The 17,113-nt window shown below is 37.1% G+C and overlaps 1 pseudogene; it reads left to right on the plus strand.

The window, feature by feature from the left end:
- The first annotated feature begins 9,632 nt into the window (after positions 1–9,632).
- Positions 9,633–9,733, plus strand: LOC136143906 (U6 spliceosomal RNA; annotated as a pseudogene).
- The last annotated feature ends 7,380 nt before the right edge of the window (positions 9,734–17,113 follow it).

The following is a 17,113-nucleotide window of genomic DNA, read 5'->3' on the forward strand; positions in this document are numbered from 1 at the left end:
CCCATAGACGGAGAAGCCTGGTAGGCTACAGTCCATGGAGTCGCAAAGAGTCAGACACGACTGTGCAACTTCACTTTCAACCAATATATCTTAAATGAAAATAGAATAGAAAACACCAGACTCATACATTAAAAGGTAAACATACATAAAAATACATAACATACTTAAAATGTAAACACTGCTTTCCAAATACATATGTAAAAAACTGAGGCTGAAATGTGATAGGTCAAAATGATTAAAAACTTTTGAGAGACACTACCTTACAGGAAGTCTATTTTAATGGAAACAGCTGCGTTTAGCAGCTCAGTCTTGTCCGACTCTTATGACCCCATAGACTGTAGCCTGCCAGGCTCCTCTGACAATGAGATTCTCCAGGCAAGAATAATGGTGTGGGTTGCCATTTCCTTCTCAATGGAAACAGAGGACCAAATATTTGGCTCTAGTACAATACTGGACCCTTCTGCCAATTGTAATTAGCACTTTACTTTCTACATCATTCTGAGGCCATAACTATATACAATATAAAATGGAAAAGACCACAGCAAATTATACACTAAACCGTGAATTACTAAAGTCATTCCCATTAAAATCAGGACCAAGATAGGAATGTACATTATTACCACTACTTCTCAATAATGTTTAGAAACATTTAGCTAATGCCCAAAAGCAAAATAAACAAAACATGAAAAAGAAGATAAATATCTTTCTTCCTTTTAGATGACATTATTGAATAAAACACAGAATTAATTTGATAAAGGAGCTAATTACAAAATAAATGTTATAAATAAACATCTTTTATGCAGATTAACAATAACCAATTAGAAATGTAAGTGAAAAAATCCTACATTGTGATTGAAACTGTATATTGGAACCAGTATGTTTTTTAAAGGTATAGTACGTAAGTGAAAAGGCAAGCCACAGAGTAGGAAAATATATTTGCAAAACATATATCCAACAAAAAAGTAATATTCAGAATATAACAAAAAGTTCTTTCAAATCAATGAGAAAAAGACGGACAGTCCAAGTTTTTAAAGGCAAAAGCTTAAAATCAGACACTCATGAAAGAGTCTACCCAAATGATCAATAAACATATGAAAGATACTAGGCCTCATTAGTCCCAATGAGATACACCACGTACTCATCAGAATGGCTAACATTTTAACAACTGACAATGCTAAGTTGGCAAAAATGGAAACAAATGGAACTTTCACAGTGCTGGCTGTAGTGTCAGTTGGTACTAGTACTTTGGAAAAAATCTGGGATTCTCTGTTAGGGTGAACAAGCAAATGTACAATCCTGTTCCTCGCATATACTCGATGAAAATGTGTACATAGGTGCACCAAGGTACATGTATAAGCTTGTTTTTAGTATTATTCATAGCAGCCCAAACTAGAAACAACCCCCCGCCAAATGTCCATCAACAATAGAATGGAGGGATAGAAATGTAAAACGATGCAGCCACTGTGGAAAATGATATGGTAATTCCTCAAAAAATTAAACATGGAATTATTTCAATTTCACTTGTGGATACGCAAAATAATAGAAAGCAGAGATCTGAGTGGATATTGGTACACCCATGTTCATATGAACAATATTCAAAACAGTCAAAAGTGGTAGCAAGCCAAGTGTCCATTAATAGATGAATGGATATCTATAAAATAGTTTTATTCCTCCTTAAAAGGAAGGTAAGTCTGATATATATCCCAACACATATGAACCTTAAAAACATGTTAATTGAAATAAGCCAGACACAAAAGGACAAATATTTTATGATTCCACTTATCTGAGGTCCCTATAGTAGTCAGACTCACAGAGGCAAAAAGTAGAATGGTAGTTGGCAGGCATTGGGAGAAGGGGGAACAGGAAATTATTGTTTAATGGGTATGGAGTTTCAATTTGGATGATGAAAATTTCTGGAAATAGATGGTGGTGAATGGTTGTGCAACAGTTTAAACATACTTAATGCCACTGGAACTAAACATTTCAAGATGGTTAAAATAGTAAATTTTATGTTATATATACTTTACCGTAATAAAAATTTCAAGAGTAAAATGGAGAAATTATAATATATTTTATATAATGTAATAATGTTTAACAATGAAAATGAAGAAACTACTGCTACACAATAACATAGATTAAAAATTTTTGTTATCCAATAGCTTAAAAATGTACATGTGCATGTTTGAATATGTATATAAAGTAAGCAATGACAAAAATAAATGCAAAGGAACAATTTTACATCCTTAGGACTTTAGAAAATACATTTCTAGCAGTTTTAGAATTACATTACATTCCAGGTTTAACCACAAAGCTTTCTGAAAGCTGAGGCCAAGAAAATTTCAAATGATCAAAGTAAATATTTACATAACTTTTCTTTTCATATTTTTCTAAAATTTAATAAAAAAGAGGCAAAAATATCAGACTATTTTTTTCATACTGGGCCGTGGCCTCCCTTCCCTAAACTGCCTTGTCGGTTGCCTCCCGCACCATTCTGAGGTTGCAATATGTAGAAGACTATCTGACTAGGAGATGAAACAGACAAGGCAGAAAATGGTCACTTTTAAGGTGTGAGATATGGAAGAGACAGGTGGGGAGTCAGGAAAGGCCATCGGAAAAGCGTCCTGCAGAAACAGCAAATTTTTCTTTACTGTTTCTGATACAGAAAGAATGATGGATTATTTCAAGAAGAACCATATTTGCAGCCAGTTATTCAACAGTTATAGGAAGAGAAGATGCCTGTACAGTTAGCCAAGTGCAATGCATAAGCACTCAGCCTCATCCCCTAAGATCTGAAAGGAGGATGCTGGCAGTATTCTGGTGGGCAATGAGGGGAACCAAAGCCAACTCCTGCCACTAGCCAGGGAAGCCAAGCCCAACCAGCCCTTCACTGCTTCAATGGCAAAGAAACAGAAAAAAGCAACATGAAGCCTAGGAAGCAATGCAGCATGACTAGAGAAAAAGGAAATGGTACACTCAGGTTGCAGAGGAAGAGCATAATTTTTATAAGAGCAAAAATCATTTAGTTTTTTTAAAAGAATGAGAAACACTCAAATTAAGTGAAAGTTATTCCCAAACTCATAGCCTTATACTACTCTGCTATTTTTTATTAATAATTTTTATTGGAGTATAGTTGCTTTACAATGTTGCTTAGTTTCCACCATACAGCAAAGTGAAATCAACTCTACATGTACATATATCCCTTCTTTTGAGGGGATTTCCTTCCCGCTTAGGTCACCACAGAGCACAGAGTTCCTTGAGCTATACAGTAGGTTTTCATTAATTATACATAGTATCCGTAGTGTATACACGTCAATCCCAATCTCCCAATTCAATCCACCCTCCATTCCTTGCTTTTGTTTTTTGTTTTTAAATGTATCTCCTTAAAAAATTATATACCTAAGTATTGGGTTCCCCCAAAACTCACATCCACCCAGAACCTCAGAACTGGTCACTTTAGAAAAAGAATCTTGGCAGATGTAATTAGATATAATTAGTTATATTAAGACGAAGTCTTTGAGGATTAGGGTGGGCCTTACAGGAAGGCATTACAGGGTGGTGTACTTAAAAGAAGAAGAGATACATAGAAACCCACCCAGAGGAGAAGGCCATATAAACATGGAAGCAGAAATAGGAGGTATGCACATACAAACCAGAGATTGCTGGGAGCCTCTAGAAGCTAAGAAGCAAGGAAGACTCCCCCACTAGAGCCTTCAGAAGAAAGTCCAGCCTTTCTGACACTTTGACTTAGCTGCTAGAAAGATGCCTACTTTGTAACAATTGGTAACAGCAGCCTTAGGAAGCTAATACAGTGAGATATACAAAAGAGTATACACAAGTAAATTGACAGTTCAGAATCAGTAACAATAGCATAAACATCCATTTATCCATAGTTTGACCTAAGAAAGAAAGTTACAAGTAATTTCTAACCCCCTAGAGCGCTCTTCCTCAAGAATATCAGTGACCCTTGTCTTCACTATCTGGATTTTGTATTAAGCATTTTTTTACCTTTTCTTTGTAATTTCTTCATACAGACATATGAATAAATCCCCAAATAATATGCTATTTAGTATTGCTTGTTTTGAGCTTTTAGGTAAATTGAGTTATATCTTATATATTCTTCCTTATGTGTTTTTTACACAGTATTTTGTTTTTGAAAGTAATTCATGATGATGTATAATATTGCATATACAATATATTTTTCATTTTACAACTGATTGCAATTAAAATGTTCCCAATATTTTTCCATTTAAACAATATTACTATAAACATTCTTCATATGTCTTCTAATACACATATGCATTATTATGGGGCTATAACAATCTGAATTGGAATAGACTAGTTTTAAAACAGTTTCTATCTAATAGTAGAACTGATGAATTACAGGGTATGCTTATGCTCAACTTTATGAAAATCAAAAATAATAATAGAATCAAAAGGAAATTTTTAGATATCAAATCAGATAAAATGAGGCAGAAAAGATGAAATAAAAGACAGTTAATCCAAAATCTGACAAAGAAGGAAAACACAAACAAATCTCACTTGGGAATATAGATGTGAAAAATATAAATAATTCAAACCTTAAAGTCCATAGTAATAATATATCATTGCCAAGTTGACTTTATGAGTGTAAGCATGATGAAATATCAAAGAAAAAAGCATATAATTTATAAAATTAGTCAAAGCATAGAAGTATAAGATCACCTCAATCAGCACTGAAAAGATACTTGATAACATTTAGAAGGGCTTCCCTGATAATTCAGTTGGTGAAGAATCTGCCTGAAATGCAGGAGAACCCAGTTCGATTCCTGAGTTGGGAAAATCCCCTGGAGAAGAGAGAAGCTACCCGCTCCAGTATTTTTGGGCTTCCCTTTTGGCTCAACTGATAAAGAATCTGCTTGTTTTGTGGGAGACCTGGGTTTGATCCTTGAGTTGGAAAGATCCCCTCGTGAAGTGAAAGGCTACCCTCTCTAGGATTCTGGCCTAGAGAATCTATTTTTGTTAAAAAAAAAGAAAAAAACTTTGTGAATCAACACTAGAAAAAACGATTCTTAACATGATGAAAAATATCTATAGTAACTAAATTAGGAACAAGAATAGAATACTTGCTTTCACATCCATTATTCAAACTAGAATTTCCAATCTATGTGTTAAGAAAGAGAAAGTGAGGTACAAATATTCTATTTTTTTTTCATTTATTTTTATTAGTTGGAGGCTAATTACTTCACAACATTTCAGTGGGTTTTGTCATACATTGACATGAATCAGCCATGGAGTTACATGTATTCCCCATCCCGATCCCCCTCCCACCTCCCTCTCCACCCGATTCCTCTGGGTCTTCCCAGTGCACCAGGCCCGAGCACTTGTCTCATGCATCCCACCTGGGCTGGTGATCTGTTTCATCATAGATAATATACATGCTGTTCTTTCGAAACATCCCACCCTCGCCTTCTCCCACAGAGTCCAAAAGTCTGTTCTGTACATCTGTGTCTCTTTCCCTGTTTTGCTTAGAGGGTTATCATTACCATCTATCTAAATTCCATATATATGTGTTAGTATGCTGTAATGTTCTTTATCTTTCTGGCTTACTTCACTCTGTATAATGGGCTCCAGTTTCATCCATCTCATTAGAACTGATTCAAATGAATTCTTTTTAACGGCTGAGTAATATTCCATGGTGTATATGTACCACAGCTTCCTTATCCATTCGTCTGCTGATGGGCATCTAGGTTGCTTCCATGTCCTGGCTATTATAAACAGTGCTGCGATGAACATTGGGGTGCACGTGTCTCTTTCAGATCTGGTTTCCTCAGTGTGTATGCCCAGCAGTGGGATTGCTGGGTCATATGGCAGTTCTATTTCCAGTTTTTAAAGAAATCTCCACACTGTTCTCCATAGTGACTGCCCTAGTTTGCATTCCCACCAACAATGTAAGAGGGTTCCCTTTTCTCCACACCTTCTCCAGCATTTATTGCTTGTAGACTTTTGGATAGCAGCCATCCTGACTGGCGTGTAATGGTACCTCATTGTGGTTTTGATTTGCATTTCTCTAATAATGAGTTATGTTGAGCATCTTTTCATGTGTTTGTTAGCCATCTGTATGTCTTCTTTGGAGAAATGTCTGTTTAGATCTTTGGCCCATTTTTTGATTGGGTCATTTATTTTTCTGGAATTGAGCTTCAGGAGTTGCTTGTATATTTTTGAGATTAATCCTTTGTCTGTTGCTTCATTTGCTATTATTTTCTCCCAATCTGAGGGCTGTCTTTTTATCTTACTTATAGTTTCCTTTGTTGTGCAAAAAAAGAGACATAAAATAGAAAGAAGAAAACTTCCTATTTGGAGATGATATGATTTGCAGATAATTTTTCGCCTAGATGACAAAAGACTAATCTAGTATTGTAAAATTACCATTGAAAATTTTCAACAGAAAGGAGACATATACATATCACTTGTCAGTGTGTTCAGCAAAGACATTTTATCCAATATCCCCCTTGTCTTGATCACTCTCAGATATATATTTATTATTATTGAACAGGGGATGGAATTTTCTAACATTCACATCATTATCTCTTTGCTTTTCTCTCTTCCTCTTATTTTTTCCTGTCAGATCAGACATTTGAATTCATATACATCAAATGCATATTTAATCTAACACCATTATAAATAAAACCTTGATATCTAATTATACCCATATGTAGATTCTGCTTTTGTTTCATGCCAAGTTTGAGGCAAAATTCAAACCTGCTACAAATTCCCCTTCCCAATAAATAATCCTTTAGTACCAAAGTATTATTAGGGGAAAAAAAACAAACTAGAATTTGTCAAGATGTTTAAAGTGGGAGTGGTCAAGGGGTGGGGTATACGATAATGCTCTGTACTTTGCACTCAATTTTTCTGTGACCTCAAAACGCTTCTAAAATTAAATTTTATTAACTAAGAAACTAAAATTTGCTAACCATGTAGCCAAATTGAAAAGCTAACAGCACATGTTGCAGCTGCTGCTAAGTCGCCTCAGTCGTGTCCGACTCTGTGCGACCCCATAGACTGAAGCCCACCAGGCTCCCCCGTCCCTGGGATTCTCCAGGCAAGAACACTGGAGAGGGTTGCCATTTCCTTCTCCCTAACAGTACATAGCACACATTATTTCCATCAGGCAATTCTTCCTTAAATGGCTTTTGCCAACATACCCCTGTGGGCAGTCAGGACCCCAGCCCTTGGACGCTGGATTAAGAGGCCCAATTCTGGCTTCTTCCACCTGAATCCAAGCCAATGATTGGGGGTCAATGGGATCAATTGGGTGCTCTCCAAAGTCCATATTTGAGAACTTTCCTTTTATTCCTCATTTACTCTTTTTCTTCTTTTAAAAGCTTATTTTCATTTTCATGAGACCTAAACGTCAACCACATGATAGCTTCTATCCCTCAGGATTATTCAGATTTTTGGAGTAAAACCAAGCCCTTCATACAAATAAAAGTTAATATCAACTGCTGAGATGCTAGAATACTCTTCACCTCATTTATAATGTTTCTAACACCATCACTAATTAATATCAGCATTAATTCATTAGAAATATTAAGGGAAATGTTTCCTTTCATACAACAATCAGGACAAAATAACTATGTGTAAAGTCAAAAGAAAATGTGCGGGATTTGTGAAAAGAATTACAAACCTTTACTGAGGTACCTAAAAGGTACAAAAAGTGGAGAAATACACTAAAGTCCACCGAACTCTAGCTGCAAATGTTGAAACTAAGCTACGAAAAGACAACAGGAAAGAGCCAATCTTCAGAGTGAAAACCAAAAACAGTGAAAGAGGAGCAAAAGGAAGAGGCTGGAATGGGTCAGGAAGACATTAAAGAAGGTATAACTGCAGAAAACAAAAGAAAGTCCAGCCTCTGAAGAAACAGAAGCAAAAGAAGCCACATCTGATGTGATGAACATCCTCTCCTGAATTTTTCCCATGGTCTATTCTCCTCTTACTATTCAACTGTCTCGTAAAGGCATGTTTTAGATGCTCTAAAAATAATTAAAGATGTTTTTACGAATTTAGATGAATGTAAATGTTTTTTTCTTTCTTTTTTAAATACTTATTTATTTATTTGACTCCACCAGGTCTTAGCTGCAGCACATGGGATCTTTAGTTGTGACATGTGTAATCTTAGCACGTGGGATTTAGTTCCCTGACCAGAGATCGAACATGCCCTCTGCATTGTGAATGAGGAGTCTTAGCCACTGGACCACCAGGGAAGTCCCCAAATGCTTTCTCTTAAGAGATAAAATCGGGTACAATTGTTCTTTTTCTGCACAACCTGGAATTCAAAAAATATTAAATTAAGGAAGTCTTTGAATCTTGTGCTCCAACTTTCCATTACATAGGCTGTAGATGAGGAGGGTTATATCTTTTAACATGAAGTGTAATTAAATGCAATTCACAATTATAATCATGCTCTTAGTACATCTCAAACATTTCATTGCTGATCTTCTATACCCATGCTTTTCTTTGGTAGAATGATTGTCTAAGGAAAATGCCCCTGATCTTGGCCCTCTTGGTCAGACATTTACATATGCTGAGTTTAATTATTATATTATAAAATGTCTTTCAAAAGATTTTACCATAACTCAGCATTGAAACAAAATTATTCAGTGTGTACAGAAAGATGTGGAAACATAAAAAGCAGAGCAGAAATGTAATATTACTAAAGCAAATAATCTCATTGGAAGAATGACCTCAGTTTCACATTTTCTGGGGAAGAAACAACCAGTGCTTGAAGGAACCCAAGAGAGAAGATACCCAAAGTGGCGAAAAACAGGAAAATGCAAAGAGATTACCTTCACATACAATACAATGCAGCTTAAAGGGTGGAGAAATGGGCAAACTTCAGCACAGATTTCAAAAGCACCAAGAATCTGGTTATATCACACAAAGAAAGACACATATTGCATTATCTCATTTATAGGGAAATCTAAAATAAACAAAATACAGACTCATGGATTCAGAGAACAAATTGATGGTTGCCAGAGGCAAGGGATGGGGCTGGGTAAAATGGGTGAGGTGGATGAAGGAGTCCAAAGGTACAAGCTTCCAGTCATAAGACGCATAAGTCCTGGGATGTAATGTACAGCATGGTGACTAGAGTTTACAATACTGTGTTGTACACTTGCAAGTTGCTGAGAGGGTAGATTTTAAAAGTTTTCATCACAAGAAAAAAAACGTGTTATGTCTAGTAATGGAGGTTAGCTAGACTTATTGTGATGAACATTTTGCAATTTATAAATACTGAATCATCATCATGTTGTACACCCAAAACTAACATAGTGTTAAATGTCAATTTTATATCAACTTTTAAAAAAGAAACTGCTTATGACACAGGACTGTTCCATCAACAAATTGTTGTGCTATGGTTTAGTTGGCAGCTGTTGCATGTTTGCTTTCTTTCTCTGTCTCCCTCTTCTTCCTTCTTTCTTCCTTTCCTTCCTCCTTCCTCCTCTCCCTCCCTCTCTTTTTCTCTCTTTCTTTCTTTCTCTGCAGTACCTAAAACAAAGGGATGCTAACAATCATTGATGTCTTGTAGTCAATGAAATACATTGAATTGCTTCTTTGTTAACATGAAAATGTATTCCTGACCCATTTTAAATGTTCCTTTCAGGAGCACATAAAGTAAAATTAGAATGATGCAGAGTTAGCATGGCACCTGGCTAAGGATAACACACAACCTGGTGAAGTATTTTACATTTTTTCTTTTTCTTAATCTGAGTGTTTATTTGTGAATACTTATCCAGCTATAAATTTCATGTTTTGTGCATATTTTTCTGAATGTGCCATGCTTTAATGTAAGTTTTCTTAAAATATCAGTATATAACAGAGTTTGCATAGTATGGATCCCATTTTTGAAATGACGGAGGTCTACATTGACTTCTCACATTGATGCACACATTTCTGTATGTCAGCCCAGAATCCATATGTCAACAAGAATTATGGAAAGACAGGTAACTTCTGCTTTCTTCTTCATGATTTTTTGCGTCTGAATATATTTTACAGTGAGCATGTATTTCTTTCACAGTGAGAAGAAAAAGACAGAAAGACCTAGTCCCATTTTAAAAATACACATAGTTAAACAAAACCTGCATATTCTTTGAACAGCAAATCCACTTCACAGAATTTGTGTACAGAAATAACTAAGGATATGCACAAGTTGAGAATGCTCATCATATTTCATGTCTTCTATTCAGTATTTTCATTTGAGTATTTAGTCTAAAAACTGATTTGAGATGTAGACAGATATTTATTTACAAGGTTTTTCATCATAGTGGTTGCAAAATATCAAATACTTCCAATAACGTGGGGATTGTTAGATAAACTACTGTACATTCATGTGAGGAGCTTAGTCATGAACATGGATAAGGATTTTGAAAAAAAAAAACTGTGATGATATAGGAGATGCTTATCAACACTGCCACATGAAAAACTACTACAAAACTCTCAATGCAGTATAAACCATATTTTACACAAGCACAAAATATATATATGACATATATATGCAAATAAAAAGGAAGAAATATGTGCAAATGTTTATAGTGGTTATTCTTAACTCAGATTATAATTTTTAATTATCTTTTTGATACCTTCCTGTATTTTCTGTATTTTCCAAATTCTCTAAAATGAGCATTATATGTTCTGTAAATTTCAGAGCCTACTCCAGTATTCTTGCCTGGAAAATCCCATTGACGGAGGAACCTGGCAGGCTACAGTACATGGGGTCACAACAAGTCAGATACGACTGAGCAACTAACACAAATTTTAGAAAGTAATTTTTGTAAATCACTACAGTCATAAGTACTTTTCTGGAGAGCAAACAGCCACATCAAAACAAAATTTTTATTCTAGAAAGAAGCACAGAAAGTGCCCCAGGCCCCCTTCTCAACGCTTGTACTCCCATTATTGAAGGATGGCCTGTTACTTAGCGCCTATTCAGTTCAGTTCAGTTAAGTTCAGTCGCTCAGTCGTGTCCAACTCTTTTCAACCCCATGAATCGCAGCACACCAGGCCTCCCTGTCCGTCACCAACTCCCGGAGTTTACCCAAACTCAAGTCCATCGAGTCGGTGATGCCATCCAGCCATCTCATCCTCTGTCGTCCCCTTCTCCTCTTGCCTCCAATCCCTCCCAGCATCAGGGTTTTTTTCCAATGATTCAACTCTTCACATGAGGTGGCCAAAGTATTGGAGTTTCAGCTTCAGCATCAGTCCTTCCAATGAATACCCAGGACTGATCTTTAGGATAGCCTGGTTGGATCTCCTTGCAGTCACGGGACTCTCAAGAGTCTTCTCCAACACCATAGTTCATTAGGTTCATTTAAATGCAGGTTCCATTATACCTGCTCCTCTAGTTACCTTACCCAAAATAAAGTAGAAATATTAATGGAGGCAGGCAGAGGAATGTAGTTGTCAAGAGACACAAGGATTAATGTATAAGTGAGGGGGGAGAGATAAAAATAATAATATTAGTCATATAATAATGTGTGTTTGCCTTTTCATACTGTTAATGGAGTTCTCAAATAATTTAGCCACCTGATGTGAAGAGCCAGCTCATTGGAAAAGACTCTGATGCTGGGAAGATTAAGGACAGGAGGAGAAGGGGTTGACAGAGGATGAGATGGTTGGATAGCATCACTGACTCAATGAATATGACTTTGACAAACTCCAGGAGACAGTGAAGGACAGGGAAGCCTGGGGTTCTGCAGTCGAGGGGGTTGCAAAGAGTCAGGTATAATTTAGTGACTAAACAACAACAATGAAAATAATGTGTTTTTAGTGTCCAAGCTTTGAAACATACAGACTTAAGGGCAAAAGCGTATTAAAACAATCCATATCCAAATTCAGAGTATGATTCAAGACATTAAACCTTTTATATGCAACACTCTTCTATTAAAAGCCTTTGAAGTTGTAAAATTTCATGGAAATGAACAAAGTTTAAAAAGTCAGACAGGAACTTTAAAATTCTTTTGGTTGCACAATAAATATTTACTTTTTAGATTAATATTATATTATCATAATTATATGTGAGGAGAAATATACACAAAAAAATATAATTTGTAAAGGATTAAATTTTTAAATCCTTGCTTTATATCCAAAAGGGATCTTCTTGTACATTGATTTAGTTCAGAATTCAGCTAATTAATGTCTGTGATTTTACTTTTCATTCACATTTTAACTCAGAACTTCCCTTACTAAAAAGGAGATGAGAGAAAGCAGTAATGAAAAATGGTCCTGGCCAGTAGTGTATTTGTCACCGTATGATTTTCTTGACAATCTTACTAGAGAGCAGAAAGTGAAAGTGAAGGTCACTCAGTCATGTCCAACTCTTTGCAACCCCATGGACTGTGCAGTCCATAGAATTCTCCAGGCTTGAATACTGAAATGGGTAGCCTTTCCCTTCTCCAGGGGACCTTCCCAACCCAGGAATCGAACCAGGGTCTCCTGCATTGCAGGCAGATTCTTTACCAACTGAGCTATCAGGACAGACCATACCACTAGTCTACTACCACTGGATGATCAAGCTGGCCAACATTTTTTTTTTTTTTTTTTTTGGCTGAGCTGGGCTTTCCTTGCTGTGTGAGGACTTTCTCTGGTTGCCATGTGCAGAATCCTCACTGCGGTGGCTTCTATTGTTGCAGAACTTGGGCTCTAGTTGAGCGAGCTTCAATAACTGCAGCACACCAGCCCCTTAGCTGTGACGCACAAGTTTAGTTGCTCTGTGGCATCTTCCCAGACCAGGGATCAAACCCATGTCCCCTGCATTAACAGGCAGATTCTTAACCACTGGACCACCAGGGAAGTCCCAAGCTGGGCAATATTTTGATACATAACAAACCATTCCTTTACCTGACTGACTCCTGATCTCTCAAGGGCAATGCAAAGCACAATGCATCATCTTCCTAATACCTTTTGTTGTTGTCATTGTTTAGTCACTAAGTTATGTCTGACCCTTTTGTGACCCTAAGGACTCCAGGCCACCAGGCTTCTCTGTCCATGGGATTTCCCAGGCAAGAATATTGGAGTGGGTAGCCATTTCCTTCTCCAAGGGATCTTGCTCACTCAGGAATCAAACTCTTGTTTCCTGCATTGATGGGTGGATTCTTTACCACAGAGCAACCAGGGAAGCCCTACCCTACAACAATTTGGGGGGCCTTTACTTGTGTCTGCTCATGCCTTCTATAGTCACAAATTTTTCTCAATGTAAGCATCTCAGATCTGAGACAAAGGAAAATTATTTTGTGATGAATTAAGTTTAGAAACCACTACATCCTTTTCTTAGAAATTGGCTGTGTTATTATCATAGTGAAGGCTCTGAGAAGGCCCATGGTAAAGATAACTCTGTCTAATCTAGAATTGTCTAATGTGGAATTTCCCAAATGTATTGACCATGAAGCCTCTTTCTTCTTTACCACCTGCTATTATCTCATGGGACTGGTATTTCTGGGCCTATTCTTAGGGAAACTGTATCTCTAATTCCAAGTAAGGAAATTGACCATGAGAAAGTTGGGTGACCTACCAAGTATTCACAACCATTAAGAGGCAGGGCTGGAATAGGTGCCCAGTCCTCTGATCTACATCTATTCTGATCTACGTCAACATCTGACCTACACGCCAGGTCTTTACCTGGCAACTTGTCTCTCGGCCACTTCACTATTAATAATAAGATAGCTGAGCAAAGAAGAAACCAACAACCCTTCATTTAAAAAATGTTCTCCTTATTTCATGACTTTGTTTTATGGCTTTTCAGCTGAAAATGGTTCTAGTCCTGTCAACTCTCCAGATTATTAATGACAAATGAGGGACTTGTAGTAATAGTAGAAAAATAAATACCTTATGAAAACTGAAAAAGAAAGGAGGGAGAACTTTATTCTGAATAGTATTAGTTTTTCTTTCCTTAAAAAGCATTGAATTTAGTTTTTCTTTCCTTTAAAAAGCATTGAATTGTGAGATTTTATTGAAATAATAAAATATATAAGATAAATTGCAATTGCACTTTACACTCCAAATACCAATTCTTGAAACTGTACAATGGAAAGAACTATAAGAACAACTGCCATGCAGATCAATGGGCTTCTCCATGTATTTCTTAGCAAGTGACTCAAGTAATATTTGTTCAGTTCAGTTCAGTCACTCAGCCGTGTCTGACTCTTTTCGACCCCATGGACTGCAGCACACCAGGCCTCCCTGTTCATTACCAACTCCCCAGTTTACTCAAACTTATGTTCATTGAGTCAGAGATGGCATCCAACCATCTCATCCTCTAACATCCCCTTCTCCTCCCACCTTCAATCTTTCCCAGCATCAGTGTCTTTTCAAATCAGTCAGTTCTTCAAATCATGTGGTCAAAGTATTGGAGTCTCAGCTTAAGCATCAGTCCTTCCAATGAATATTCAGGGTTGATTTCCTTAGGATTAACTGGTTTGATCTCCCTGCAGTCCAGGGGACTCTCAAGTCTTCTCCAACACCACAGTTCAAAAGCATCAATTCTTCGGTGCTTAGCTTTCTTTATAGTCCAACTCTCACATCTATACATGACCACTGGAAAAACCATAGCCTTGACTAGACAGACATTTGTTGGGAAAATAATGTCTCTGCTTTTTAATATTCTGTCTAGGTTGGTCATAACTTTTCTTCCAAGGAGCAACCGTCTTTTAATTTCATGGCTGCAGTCACCATATGCAGTGATTTGGAAGCCCAAAAAAATAAAGTCTGTCACTGTTTCCACTGTTTCCCAATCTATTTGCTATGAAATGATGGAACCAGAGGCCATGATCTCCGTTTTCTAAATGTTGAGTTTTAAGCCAACTTTTTCACACTCTGAAGAGGCTCTTTATTTCTTTGCTTTCCGCCATACGAGTGCTGTCATCTGCATATCTGAGGTTATCGATATTTCCCCAGGCAATCTTGATTCCAGCCCAGGGTTTCTCATGATGTGTTCTACATATAAGTTAAATAAGCAGGGTGACAATATATAGTCTTGATGACGTACTTCTTTCTGTATTTGGAACCAGTCTATTGTTCCATGTTCAGTTCTAACTGTTGCTTCTTGACCTGCATACAAATTTCTCAGGAGACAGGTCATGTGGTCTGGTATTCCCACCTCTTTAAGAATTTTCCACAGTTTGTTGTGATCCACATAGGCAAAGGCTTTGGTGTAGTCAATAAAGCAGAAGTAGATGTTTTCCTAGAATTCCCTTGCTTTTTCGATGATCCAACAGATGTTGGCAATTTGATCTCTGGTTCCTCTGCCTTTTTAAATCCAGCTTGAACATCTGGTAGTTCACAGTTCATGTATTGCTGAAGCCTTGTTTGGAGAATTTTGAGCATTACTTTGCTAGCACATGAGATGAGTGAAACTGTGCGGTAGTTTGAGCATTCTTTGGCATTGCCTTTCTTTGGGATTGGAATGAAAATTGACATTTTTCCAGTCCTGTGGCCACTGCTGAGTTTTCCAAATTTTCTGGCATATTGAGTGCAGCACTTTCATAGCATCATCTTTTAGGATTTAAAATAGCTCAACTGAAATTACATCATTTCCACTAGCTTTGTTCATAGTGATGGTTCCTAAGGCCCACTTGACTTAGAATTCCAGGATGTCTGGCTCTAGGTGAGTGATCACACCATTGTGATTATCTAGGTCGTGAAGATCTTTTTTGTACAGTTCTTCTATTTATTCTTGCCACCTCTTCTTAACATGTTCTGCTTCTGTTAGGTCCATACCATTTCTGTCCTTTATTGTGCCCATCTTTGCATGAAATGCTCCCTTGGTGTCTCTAATTTTCTTGAAGTGATCTCTAGTCTTTCCTACTCTGTAGTCTTCCTCTGTTTCTTTGCACTGATCACTGAGGAAGGCTTTCTTATCTCTCTTTGCTGTTCTTTGAAACTGCATTCAAATGGGTATATCTTTCCTTTTCTCCTTTGTCTTTTGCTACCCTTTTTTTCATAGCTATTTGTAAGACCTCCTCAGACAACCATTTTGCTTTTTTGCATTTCTTTTTCTTGGGAATGGTCTTAATCCTTGCCTCCTGTATTATGATATGAACCTCCATCTCTAGCTCTTCAGGCACTTTATCAGATCTAATCACTTGAATCTCTTTCTGACTTCCATTGTATAATCATAAGGGATTTTATTTAGGTCATACATGAATGGTCTAGAGGTTTTCCCTACCTTCTTCAATTTAAGTCTGAATTTGGCAATAAGGAGTTCATGATCCGAGCCAGAGTCAGTTCCCGCTCTTGTTTTTCTGACTATGTAGAACTTCTCTGTCTTTGGCTGCAAAGAATATAATCAATCTGATTTCGCTATTGACCATCTGGTGATGTCCATGTGTAGAATCTTCTGTTGTGTTGTTGGAAAAGGGTGTTTGCTATGACCAGTGCATTCTCTTGACAAAACTCTACTACCCTTTGCCCTGCTTCATTCTGTACTCCAAAGCCAAATTAGCCTGTTACTCCAGGTATCTCTTGACTTCCTACTTTCACATTCTAGTCCCCTATAATGAGAAGGACATCTTTTTTGGGTGTTAGTTCTAGAAGGTCTTGTAGGTCTGCATAGAGTCATTCAACTTCAGCTTCTTTAGCATTACTGGTAGAGGCATAGACTTGGCTTACTGTGATATTGAATGGTTTGCCTTGGAAATGAACAGAGATCATTCTGTCATTTTTGAGACTTCATCCAACTACTGCATTTCAGACTCTTTTGTTGACCATGATGGCTACTCCGTTCCTTCTAAGGGATTCTTGCCCACAGTAGTAGATATAATGGTCATCCGAGTTAAATTCACCCATTCCAGTCCATTTTAGTTTGGTGATTCCTACAGTGTCGATGTTCACTCTTACCATCTCCTGTTTGACCACTTCCAATTTGCCTTGATTCAAAGACTTTACATTCCAGGTTCCTATGCAATATTGCTCTTTACAGCATTGGACTTTACTTCCATCACCAGTCACACCCAGAACTGGGTGTTGTTTTTGCTTTGGTTCCACCTCTTCATTCTTTCTGGAGTTATTTCTCCACTCTTCTCCAGTAGCGTATTGGGCACCTTTCGACCTGGGGAGTTCATCTTTCAGTGTCTTATCTTTT

Source organism: Muntiacus reevesi, chromosome 10 (genome assembly GCF_963930625.1).
Source record: "Muntiacus reevesi chromosome 10, mMunRee1.1, whole genome shotgun sequence".
NCBI classification, from domain to species: domain Eukaryota; kingdom Metazoa; phylum Chordata; class Mammalia; order Artiodactyla; family Cervidae; genus Muntiacus; species Muntiacus reevesi.